Raw genomic sequence first — 12,389 nt, forward strand, 5'->3', positions numbered from 1 at the left:
GAAGCTGCCAATGCTGTCTGCAGTGGTCTCATCTTCCTCCCCACAACTTATCTTCCCCAAACATCTCCACTGGCATCACTCTCCCTGTGTGTAGGACTTTCTCATAGGTTGCAGGTGACAACTGCCCTAGAGACCCTTGCAAAGCAGAGAAAGCACTGCCCTCCATTCACAACCCTCCAAGGCAGGATAGCCAGTATCTCTGCCTATCAGGACCTCTGGGGTGATCAGAGTGCCAGCCGAACCCACTAGCCAGCAAGGCTGCTCTAGAGATGCCTGATGGCTAATGCCACATCAAAGGGACTGTTGAATCTCCAAAATTGTCCCTGGTTGTTGGTCAAGTTCTGGAAACCTGTGTTTTGCTGCTCTGGGTTCTGATCCTGTGGTACCTTAACAGGAGCTAAGGGCCGGCTGATTTGGTCAGATTTGATATTTGAAATTACTTCTTATGAACTTGCTGTGCACACATGCCACATGTTATAAGAATGCCTGCAATAAAACAGGGGCATGTATAACTAGATTTCCTAAGGAAATAGAAATCAAAATGTATTACTCTTCTTTAATAGACTCCAGTCTGAACTAAATGATCCTTCAAATGCATTTTTCAACTGTTTTTGCACATTCCTGATTCCTGTCACCCCATAGTGTTGGCCTGTCTGTCACTGCTCCCACTGGTGAGCACATGAAGATATGCTGCCTTGACTTATCTTATTTGTTATTTTTTAATTTTTATAATCAAACAGAGACCCTAGACACTAGTTATCAAGTAAGGAGCTTGGGCTCCTGTCCAGCTTTGAGAAGTAGTTGAAAGTGTGGACTCTAGAGCTCAAAGTCTCAGTTTGCAGCGACCTTGGGCAAGTTATTCAACCCCTCTCAGCTTGGGTTTCTTTGTCTTTTTTTTTTTTCATTTATGATTTTTAGAAAGAGAGGAAAGGAGAGGGAGAGAGAGATAGAAACATCGATAAGAGAGAACATCAATTGCCCCCCACTGGGGATCAGGCCCACAACCTGGGCATGTGCCCTGACCAGGAATCTAACTGGTGACCTCTTGATGCATGGGTCAATGCTCAACCACTGAGCCACACCGCTGGGTGGGTTTTTTCATCTTAAAAATGTGGACAATAATAGTACTTGTTCTCAGGGTTATTCTGAGTAATAATGAGTTGATATTTATAATGCATGGAATAATGCCAAACATATAGTAAGTATGCTATGGCTATTAATTTAATTTAGTCATGTCAAATTTCTCACAAAACCTCTGTTTTTCCCCTCCCCCTTTTTTTATCCTCACTCAATGACATTATTTTGCATTTATTTTTAGATAGAGCAGAGGGAGAGAGGTGGGAAGAGAGAGAAACATCGATGTGAGAGAGACACATCGACTGGTTGCCACCCACATGACCCCAACCAGGGCTGGGAACAAACTGCAACCAAGGTACATGCCCTTAGCAGGAACCGAACCCCGGACTCTATGGTCCGTGGGCCGACTCTCTAACCACTAAGCCAAACTGGCCAGGGCTTTTTTCCCCTTTTATAAAAATTATGTTACCTTTTATTATTTTACAGTATTTTTAATAAATGATGTTACAGTAGTTTTAACTGCTCTATAGACCTTCATAAACAAAGTAACTCCACCTGTAGCCTCTGTTCTTTTCACCACAGAGCAGGGCAAAATGTCCAATAAAGGGTAAAATGCAGCATACCCAGTCATGTCATCTAAACATTTCTGATAACTTGTTGTCAATTGCTCTTGACAGTTCACCACAACAAGGGAAAATTGGCCCCTTGTTCATTCACATAGTCCTTGCACCCAACATTGAAGTCACCAGTAAAACCATCCAGATAAAGTTTAACTGTGTTCAGCCAGCTAGCTCCACCCTCTGGGTGGGAGCCGACAGGGACTCTGCTTTATCCTGCTCCTTCGTGGGCTTTCGCTCTCAGGCAGGTAGTCGGGCAACTCTGTTCTACTTCCATAGCCCATCCCAGAATGGGACCAGCCTCTCCAGTCCGCTCCCACTTTTCACCACTTGCTGAGCTGCCATAACCTCGGTTGATGCCATCGCTGATGTCAAAGCCTCTGCTTTCAAATCTGAATGAATTCGAACCACACATCTTTGAACAGCCATTTGAAAAGTAAAGCTAGTATAGTAACACCTTTAATTTTTAACAAGGCCTCTTCACACAGATTTCTCCGAGATGTGTCATCAAGACCATCTATATGCAAAACCACTGTTTTTAGCACGTTTGTGTGTGGTTCCCAGAAAAAAAAACTAAACTTTCCTTCAACATGAATTCATTTCATTAAAAATATCACTGTCTGCTATATTGGAAGATGGAAGGATGTCACAGATTTCAGAGGCCAGCATTTTATTTCTCCTGGAGTTGAAATATATTTTGCATATCCAGTTCTCCTTCCATCCTTTCCCTGTTAACACTGCATTCTGCCAAACATCAAAAAACACGCAAAGCTCAGTGGACAACAGAGTGGTTAGGATGGTCCACAAATAAAATAGGGCCAGGCAGGCACCACTGATCCTGGGCAATGTGTCTCCCATGGCTCTGCTCCTCAATCCCATAGCTGGCTAACTAGGGGCAGAGTTAGTGGTGGAAAAGGAAGAACCCATCTCCTATGCCATACGCATGAACAAAATCATCTTAAATTCACAACAATCATTTGTTGTCTCAAAGCTTCTGTGTGTGAGGATATTGCTGGCTCGGGGTCTCACACGGATGCGGTCAGGGTGTCAGTGGGGCTGCAGTCATCTGAAGGCTTAAGTAGGAGAGGATCTTTTTCCAAGTTCACTTACACGGCTGTTTGCAAGATTCAGTTTCTCACAGGTTGGTGGACAGAGGGTCTTAGTTCCTTGCTGGCTATTGGCCAGAGACCTCCCTCAGAGTCTTGCCGTGTGGGCCTCTCCATAGGGCAGCTCACAATATAACTGCTGGTATCTCCCAGAGAAAGTGAACGACAGACCAAGAAACAGCCCAAACCCTCTGTTTCTCCACAAGTACAAGTGAGATACATTGCAAGTGACCGGCACAAGACTGGAAAATACTATAGGCTTAGTGGACACTTCCTGGGCCACACTTATAACCAATCCATTGTGTGTCTTTGTAAACAAGTTCTGGATGGGGCAAGCATGAACGTACCCTAAAAGCTGTCCTATAGCAACTCCTTGGGCCTCTTACTTCTGAGACATCTTTACTGCACATCTGTAGTGGTCACACAGTCGGCTAATTTGCTTGTACCACCCCAGATTGCTGTAGTCGTTTCTCAGGAAGAGAGATTGGAATATGTATGTGTGTACTGAGTAACCCTATTAAAATAGTAGGGGATGCTTTCAGTCCTGTTTCCTCAACTCGTCCTCTCACAAGCCATGCTACTTTGTAGCACAGATAAGAAAAGAATGCACAGAGGGGTCTTCAGACTGGAGATGGGAAGGAAGCCCATTTTTAATGGCATTGAAATAGGAGGTGAACCTAAACCAACCGTTGCTTATTTATGGCTATAGTTATTTCTCTCCAGTACCTCCCAGAGGGTTACTTTCTGTTGTTAATTGGAACTTCTAAGCCATTTTTATTTACAAAGTGTTTTACAGTCATTGGTATTGATGACTTATAATTCCCCTATGAGTTAGGTGTCAGGATGAGGCATTGACACGGGCTCCACTCTCAGGAAGCTGAGACGTGAGGGTGGATAAATCTGCTCACCCCTCCCACACCGCGGCCATGGGGTCCTGGTTTGCTTTGTTTTGGCTCGTCAGATGCCTCTTACCTTCTCCGTGCGCCCTGACAGCAGTTACGATTGGATTCCTGGATTAAGGGTCTTTCGAGGAGGGACTGAGTGAAACGGTGACACAGAATCCACTTAGCAACTCTCTCCCTTCTGCTCCCCATTAAAACAAATTGTCCTCGAAAGTGTATGTCTTTCGGCACACTTATTTTGTTTTTTAAGGAAGTAAGACAAATATCTGCCTGTTTATTGTTAAATTTGTAGTGCCAGTCATGACAAGCATAAGGATAGTAACACTTTTGCCAGCAGGGTGCTTATCTGTTTTACTAGTTCAGAAGGACTTGATTGATGTGAAAGACCAAGGTCTCAGTAAAGATAATTTAGCCATTTCCATACAGTTTATGCTTGTGTTAGTTGTATCCTGCAGGGGAGTCCCAGGGGGTGGCTTCTTTGACCTTCCCTCTAAAAGGTAACACATAGGAGATTCCTAAAGGAACCATCGTCTAACAAGAGTAATGATGGCTTCCATGCCTATTATCATTCAGAGACATAGAGAGAGGCTTTAGAAATGCAACGCCACATTCCTCCCTTGATGTCCCACATGATCTATGAAGGCGTTACGTGGCGGATAAATTAATCATTAAAAACTTACTGTTAAGTCTTTACAAATAATAACCAGGTGTACCTTGATTATCTTTGATCTCCATATATATTTTTTTCTGTCACCAAACAGATGATACATAGTAGTTTGTTTTGCTGACAACTAATCTGAGGGAGTCAGGAGAGAAGGTTATTTTCCTCCAGTGTTTTTCCTGTCTTTTTTTTTTTTTTTTTTTAAGTCAGAAGGACTAAAAAGAAGTTCTTCTCTCAGCAATAGCTCATGACAGCCAGGCTCATTTTTTCATATTGGTTTGCTGGGGTGTGAGCATGAAGCATCGTCACTGTTCATTTTTCCAGCTATCCTTGCATTAGATTTACTTCTCCCATGTATTGCTACTTAGTATTTAAAGTTCTGATCAAGGACACGCTCCCCATCTTGTGCATATTAGGTGTTCCATGATGCACAGGATTCCACTGAATGCCATCACTTGGATTGAGATGGATTTTTTTTTTAATAATATTTTTTGTCACATTAACCACTTCCAAAGATAATATTTCTAAATTTAAATATTAAAAGGATGATAAAATGAAATAATGCATGTGCAACTATCAAGGTAGAAATAAATAAGACAAATGAAAAACGTCTTACAACACAAGACAGACTTAGTATCGTAAATGATTTAATCATTTCTTATTAAGAACAGTTCTTAAATGTTTTAATATGCTCCTGGGGAAACTCGTGTTAATATAAGTTGTTTGAGTAATTGCTGCATTCAGGAACAGCACCAGGAATGTGGTGACAGAGTCGAGTGGTAACAGGAAAGGAAAAAGTATCCTTCAGCAGATAGTAACTGTTTTGTAAAGAAGTTTAAGGAAGAAAAGTAATTGGTGGAAATTCTTGTTCACGTCACAAATATCTGCAATCTACTTCATTAAGAAATACATGTTTTTATTAAAAGTCAGTTTACAAAGGTAAATTTTTTGATTTGTCATTTCAAAATTTAATTTGAAAATCATTTCTATGGAGATGTGTGATCTTTGTATTTTGTTCACTATCTCAAGGATTACTTTATGAGCTATGTGTCAAAAGATGGGGGTCACCTGGGAGGGGGAATTAAGATTATTTTTTTCTAGTTTGTTGAATACAATATATGGAAAAGAAATGTATTTATTTCTAATTCCGAGCAATCGCTGATGCTAATATCTATTTTTACTTTTTAAAAGTTTATGTTGAACATTGTTAGTAAGAAGCAACAATAGCTCTAGCTTCATAAACAATGACAACAATTACTCTAGAGCTTGCAGTATTCCAGGGATGTTAATATAGTTTAACGTTTTCTTTAAAATAAAAATTATTCTTGTAGGGACTAATGGCTGTTATTAACTACGATAATAACTAAAATTTATCAAGCATTTGTTTTATGTTGACTGGTCTAAGTGCTTTACCTATGCTACCTCATTTTATTATCATAACATCATGATCTGGTAAATATTATTTCCCCCTGTTTATAAAGGCAAAGAGAGAAGAAATAAATTGCCCAAGAAAACATGACCAGGAAGGTGTAGAGCAGTGATGTGTGAGACAATATATGTTCTCTGCTGAACAAGTTATCAGGTTGCAGGGATCTAAGTTTTTCTCTTTTCTTTCTTGGTAAGACTGACAGATCATCCAATACCGCTCTGGCATTTTATAATGATAAAACTGAGGTCCAGAGAAGTTAAGTGGTTTACCTAAGGTCACACAGTAAGTTAATGGTAACAAGAAAGCTCCTTAGCACCCTACCCTGCTATCCAAATTGGGCTGGTTTGAGTGGTGACTGGGGTGAATGGATCTCACTCAGAGAGCGGAAGGGAAGGGCATTTGGTGAAATAAATCTACTTTCTTTTCAATTAAAAATAAGACACACATAAGAATAGAGTAAGAGCATGAGTCAGGACTAGCCCTAGGCACCTTTATGGGTGATGATATTTTTCTTGGTATGACTCTCACTTCCTACCACTACCCTTCCCCCATTTTCTGCACTGTTTAGTAACTTAAATTCAGATTCATAATGCTTATGCTACCTGAAATCCAGTCTCCCTGTAAGGCCAGCTATTTTAAAGTGTTAAAGCTTTAATAATTCTTTTTTGGAGGTTTAAAAAGAGACCAGCTAAAAATAACATTGCATGCTGATCTTTTAAGTATTGTAGCATTTAGAGAAAAAATAATTTAATATAAAAAGGTTTCCAGCATTCTTCAATGCAGATAATGTGAACAGCTAACTTTTTCCTTTGTGAATATACCTAATCTTAAAAAGGTAATAGCAATTTTTGGAAGAACATTTACAATAGGAATAATATAACATTTACTTAAAGACTGCCTATATTTGAGATGCTCAATCAACGTCTGATTTTAACAATAAAACCAACTCTATCTGAGACTATTATCTAAGTAGGGAAAGCCTTTCCCCACTAATGGAAGCATGGCATGGACACAAAATGGAAGCGCGGGGAAGTTATTTTCCAAAAGAGTAAAACCAAAGCAAAAATGAAGCCTTCCTGATCCCCATCGGCATGAGCTGGGAGGCTGATTTATTTAGTTATAGTTGCATGATGGGAGTAAATACTGGGGATATATTACTCTTGAACCTCAGACTACAATAGTTATTTTGAGTTCTTACCCTTCTGGTCTAGTCTGACTAAAGAGTAATTGTCTAGGTTCTTTTTCCTCTAAATAAGTGAATCTTAAAGTGGAGAACACAAACCCACAAGCAAAAATGTTGTCTCTCCTATTCCGTAAACCCAATGAAGAAGAAGAAAATACAAAATTTCTATCCAAAAAGTGAAGTAATTTCTCCTTATTATAGGAATAAAGTTGTCAGATTTACTAAAAAAAAATAAAAAATCTATATCTATATCTATATCTATATCTATATCTATATCTATATCTATATCTATATATACAGGACAGCCAGTTAATTTTGAATTTAAGATAATATATATAAATATTTGTATAGATCTTTAATTATTTATTTATTTTAGCATACACGTGCCCATGAAATATTTGGATGTCCTGTACTTCATCTGGCAACTCTGAGGAGGGCCTCTCTGCTCACTTCGGGGGGAACAGAGACGTGAGCACTGTTTGGGCAGCCTGTGGGGCCCCCAGAACCTGATGCCTCATCGGGTCTGCAGCAGAAGAGCACCTCCAGGAGCAGAGCTTGTGGGCAGTCTAGGGGCACATCTGTCCCGTTGTCCCAGGCTGCACTGGAGAGATGGTCATTGGATCTTCTCCTTGTATAGGCCCAAATTCATGTAGAGGAAGTGGCCAAGCATTCAGGAACTGGGCCAATGAGGCAAAAGTAACTCTTCAATCCTTTCACACTATTTGATGGAAGCTACTCTTACATTTTAAGCATGGCATTGATGTCTGTATTCAAACCACTGCATTGTAATCCGGTTGTATTAGCTGGATTATATTCAAGGTCTGCTGGGTTCCTCTAATTTAGGGCAAACTTTGCTGACCAAAAAATAAATAAATGTATTTGTTGTGGGCCCCCTGCACACTCCTCCAAGGGGTTTTCCTGGGACCCCTCCCAACTCTGTGTTAACCAAGCCAAAATTATGTGTCCTTCTCAGTCTTGCCTTTCTTCCCACCTTTGTATGAAGTATAAGAAGTGAAGCAGTTTGAAGGATGAGAGTTAGCTGAATGCTACCCTAACAGCAAGAAGGGATGGCTTCTCCAGCAAATACTCTAATGAAAATCAGTGCTGATTTTTTAAAAATGAAGAAGCAGTTTTCAGAGTAATCATTTAATTCCCACCCTATTTGTGATTTTTTTAAATGTAAACTAAAGAAAGACACAAAACATTTATAATAATTCGAAATGTATAACATTTTTAAAAAAAGAAAAAATACCTCAAGATGTGGCTCTTATTTATATTTTTAAAAATCTGGTGTTATTTTAGCCAAGGAAAAGAAATTAACACAAATTAGGATTAATACCTTTGACTTGTAGTTTGAATAATAATAAGATTCTGACAAATCAATACAGTAAAAGGCATGCTAGTAACATTAAACAAAAGAGAAGCCAAAGAACTATGATCAAAAGCCATGTTTTTCAGCATAGCTGTTTTCAATTGCTGAGTGTTTTTCTCCTGCAGCATATGAAGGGCATCTAGTGACCCCTAGCTGAGGAATCTATATTGCTTCATACCCTTCCCCCACCGGACAGACAGCTGATGTCTGGTCGCCTCTGCCCCTCACTCCATTAGCTTGCAGGAAAGAGCTGCTCTTCATGCAGCAAAGCACACCTCTAATGTAGGCTCTCTCTGCCAGCAGTCCGAGTCTTTGTGTGTTTTAGCAATCAAATCTCACATCTTGTCTTTCTCTCTCTCTCTTTTTAGTGATTTGTTTCTCTACCATACTTACATCTTCAAGGAAGATGCTCAGACTGATAAAATGGCCCAGTGCCTCCAAGGCCGCAGTGATGAGACAAGAGCAGCCTGCATTGCTCCCTAGAAATCAAGTGCACTGTGAGTCAGGGCCTAGACAAGCAGCCCAGTGTGTACCTGCAGGTTTTCCCACCAGTAGCATCTCACCACGCCATTGTTCTATTAAGTTGTTAGAAATTAAGATGAGTGTCTACATGGAAAAGCTTTTTTTTAAATCTTGCAAACACACCACACACACACACACACACACACACACACACACACTCCAAGCTGGATGTTTTGGAATGAAAGACTTTGGTTGATTTTCTTTTTATTGGTATTTGCTATGATTTAAAAATGTTCTTAAATGAACTTATATCACTTTATAGGTAATAAACATAATAATAATAGTAATAATAATAATAATAATAGAGTACACTTTATCTAGCAAAGCAAAAAGAATTTCAGTTTGTATATTCTGAGTCCAGCCTCTCATTAGGCATTAACAGTTCAGTATAAACTTGTTACCTTCATGGGCTTCCATGGTAGAATGAATTCATTCACATTACTGTGCATCTGTGGTTTCTATACTTCAAAGACCTAAAGCAAGAGAACATAGTTTAAGTTGCAGAGATGCCCCTTATCCCTGTAACCCTAGAAATAAGTAATAAGTGGATATGCAATGGTGAGCTCTAAACCTGGGCTGAGCTAGCTTGTAGCACATTATGTGGTAGCTGAAGATCCAGTGTAGAAGTCGTTTTCCAACATACGGAAATGGATCCCATAAACAAAATCATTGGTGGTATTGGATTGTCCAAAAATATCCATTCTCTTTTTCTTCTTGAGTGCTGTGGAATCTCCATGGTGAGGTCAGGACCACATGTATCTTGTAGTTTTCCCCCTTGAAGTTTTCTAGCACATAGGAGACATTCACTGAATTTCTCTAGAGCGAATGAGCTATGAGACTGAATCAAAATTAAAGTATCATATCAGGTCAGAATCTAATTACGTGAGCAAATACAGGTAAAGAGATCTAGCACAAAGCCCAGGACACAAGTGGACACTCAGAGAGTGCTAGATGAATGTCTTCCCTGTAAACCTCAGGTTTTTCTGCTTTCTATAAATCTGTGCACTTTATTGTAAGGCAATATTTAGAAACTGCAAAATGTGTGACTTTGGAGATGTTAATAAGTGATTTAAGAAATAAGTTAAAAGTTCTAGGGCCAAATAATTTTGGGAAATGTTGCTTAAATTATTCTGTCCTTAGAAATTTCAACTCACTAAATATTTGAGAAGTACTGGAGTAAAACAACCTGCTTAACCAATAAAAATATTTTATCTTTATGAAAGTGATATGTGCACATAGTTCTACAGTGTTTGTTATGAAATACAGAAATCTCTCCCACAATCTTCTCATTTCTTGTTTTCCAGAGGCATAATCGATTCTGTTGGCATTTATTTATTTATTTCAATATCTCTAAATAGCCCTAAACGGCAACTTTTATTACTATTTTTTTTATTTGTTTGTTTGTTTTGGTTTTAGGTATTATTTGTTGGCTTTGACAATGAAAGTGTTGAGAAAAGGGCTCAGGCAGAGCCACAAGCATCAGACTGTGCAGGCTGGAACTCACAGGTGGAAGGACGGGTAGGACACACACAAACCCCAGTCATCATTGTAGTGGTCACTGTTGGTACCTTGCCCATTCAGCCACTTTTCTGCATAGAGTGGAAAGGTCTGGGAATCTAATTTTCAACTAGTGTTAAGTGTTCAGTCCATCTTCACTTCTAGTTCCACAGGTAGTTGCCTCCAACTTTTGAGTACAGTAGAAACGGGTTTGCTTCTCAGATTTCACCACTCTTGACTTAGGATTCAGCTTTCTCAAATGTCCTAAGACATTAACCACTCATCCATCTGCTATTCAGCTTCTAAAATTTTGTTTTTGTTGATGACTCCTTACCAATTCTCTTTGTCTATGGGTTTATGCTTTAATTTTTTTTTTTTTACTTTTGTTGTAGTGTGAACAGGTGGAGATAACTGCAGAGATTCAACCCATCATCTTTAACCTAAAACTTAAATTGTTTATTAAAGCCACCACTTCTTTTATTCTTAAAACATCTATTAACATTTTTCATGAAAAGTACATTTATGTGATGCTGATGAGGATGATGATAGCCAACATGTATTGAGTTCTTACTGACTTATAAGAAGTGTGTTAAGTACTTCATCTTTTATTTCCATTAATTATACAGGCATTACTGCCCTTGGAACCAGGCATGTGAGTCTCCTACACCAAGTCCCAAAGCTCAAGGAGTCCTGCACTTTGAGAATACCTTCTCTGACAATTTTAAGGCCTCTTTTGGGGCTTAGGACCAACCAGGGGTGGCAATATCACCCAGGCAGAGTATTGTAAACTCTGATTAAGACCCACATGAAGCCCTGGCTCTTGTTTCTCCTATTTAGAGCACTCTCTGAACCTCTAGCCGTTGTGTGAGGTTGACCAGATGTCTTAAGGATCTCTGCAACGCACACCAGTAGAATCATTCCAGGGCCTGGTGGCTAGCTTGGCCCAGTGGGCTGTCCTGGTGAGCAGATCCAGTTGTCTACAACAGCATTCTTTCACAGAATCATGTGGGATTAAATCTGGAGAATAGGCTAACATGCTAATTTGGGTTTTCACTCAGTGAGATGTAGGATGAACAGTCTTGATGTGCACTGATTGGACAGTAGAAAAACATGTATGTTCCTCTCCTCTACCATTATTAAATCTTCATTGATAAATCACAGTACTTCATATGTGCCTGTGAGGATTCTTTATCTTGTATCTAAGAGTCACTCCAAACCAGCATGTCAAATCCAGTTCCTACCCAGAGTATACAAGTTATGGCTACATGTTATGGCTATCCTAAACTTACCATTTGGAAGTGTAAAAGCAGAACAACACGTTTTCCAACCATATCTGCTCTTCAGCTCTTTAGGCTGCAATCACTGCATTCCTAGAATGTTACCTATCTCAACATGGACCGCATCACTGACTTTGCACACTGTCACCAAAGACAGAGGCAAGCAACCTTCTGGCAAAGGGAAAAAAGTGGTCCCTGCACACTGACAGGGCTCTACTGGTGATTTAAGCTGGTTTTGATCATTGAGTGCCCTGTACCATAGCAGTCATTATATAATATGAACCCCAATTCTTGTTTTTTCATTTAAATTTAATTTATTGTTCTTATTGTGCTGATATAACTGTATGAAGTATTTTGCCTAAATTTGCAAGCTGAGAAGTAAACAGCTGAGCAGGGGTGTCACCCCAGGGATATCTAACTCTAGAACTTGCTTTCTAGACTACACTCTATCATCTCTTAGATCAAAAAACACAGATGCAGAGTTTAGATAATTTTTTCCTCACACAAATCTTTTTGGTACTCACCACTCCAATTTGCTAACTTGTATTATGAATATTCTGATAATTCCACATAGCTGCAGTCTCTGTAAGGGAGAATAAAATGGATAAACGTGAAATAGTAAGGGGCCCAGAGCATGGTGCAGTGAAAAGTGCTTGGGCTTTTGATTCACACCAAAGTCAGCCCAAATTTCAGAAAATTACTTCAACTTTCCAACTGTCAATTTCCTTATCTATAAAAGGAGAATA

The 12,389-nt window shown here is 39.4% G+C and overlaps 1 pseudogene; it reads right to left on the minus strand.

The window, feature by feature from the left end:
- Positions 1-1,755: 1,755 nt before the first annotated feature.
- Positions 1,756-9,286, minus strand: LOC118620725 (annotated as a pseudogene).
- Between the last annotated feature and the right edge of the window lie 3,103 nt (positions 9,287-12,389).

The sequence above is a fragment of the Molossus molossus genome, unplaced genomic scaffold, assembly GCF_014108415.1.
Source record: "Molossus molossus isolate mMolMol1 unplaced genomic scaffold, mMolMol1.p scaffold_m16_p_8, whole genome shotgun sequence".
Lineage (NCBI taxonomy): Eukaryota > Metazoa > Chordata > Mammalia > Chiroptera > Molossidae > Molossus > Molossus molossus.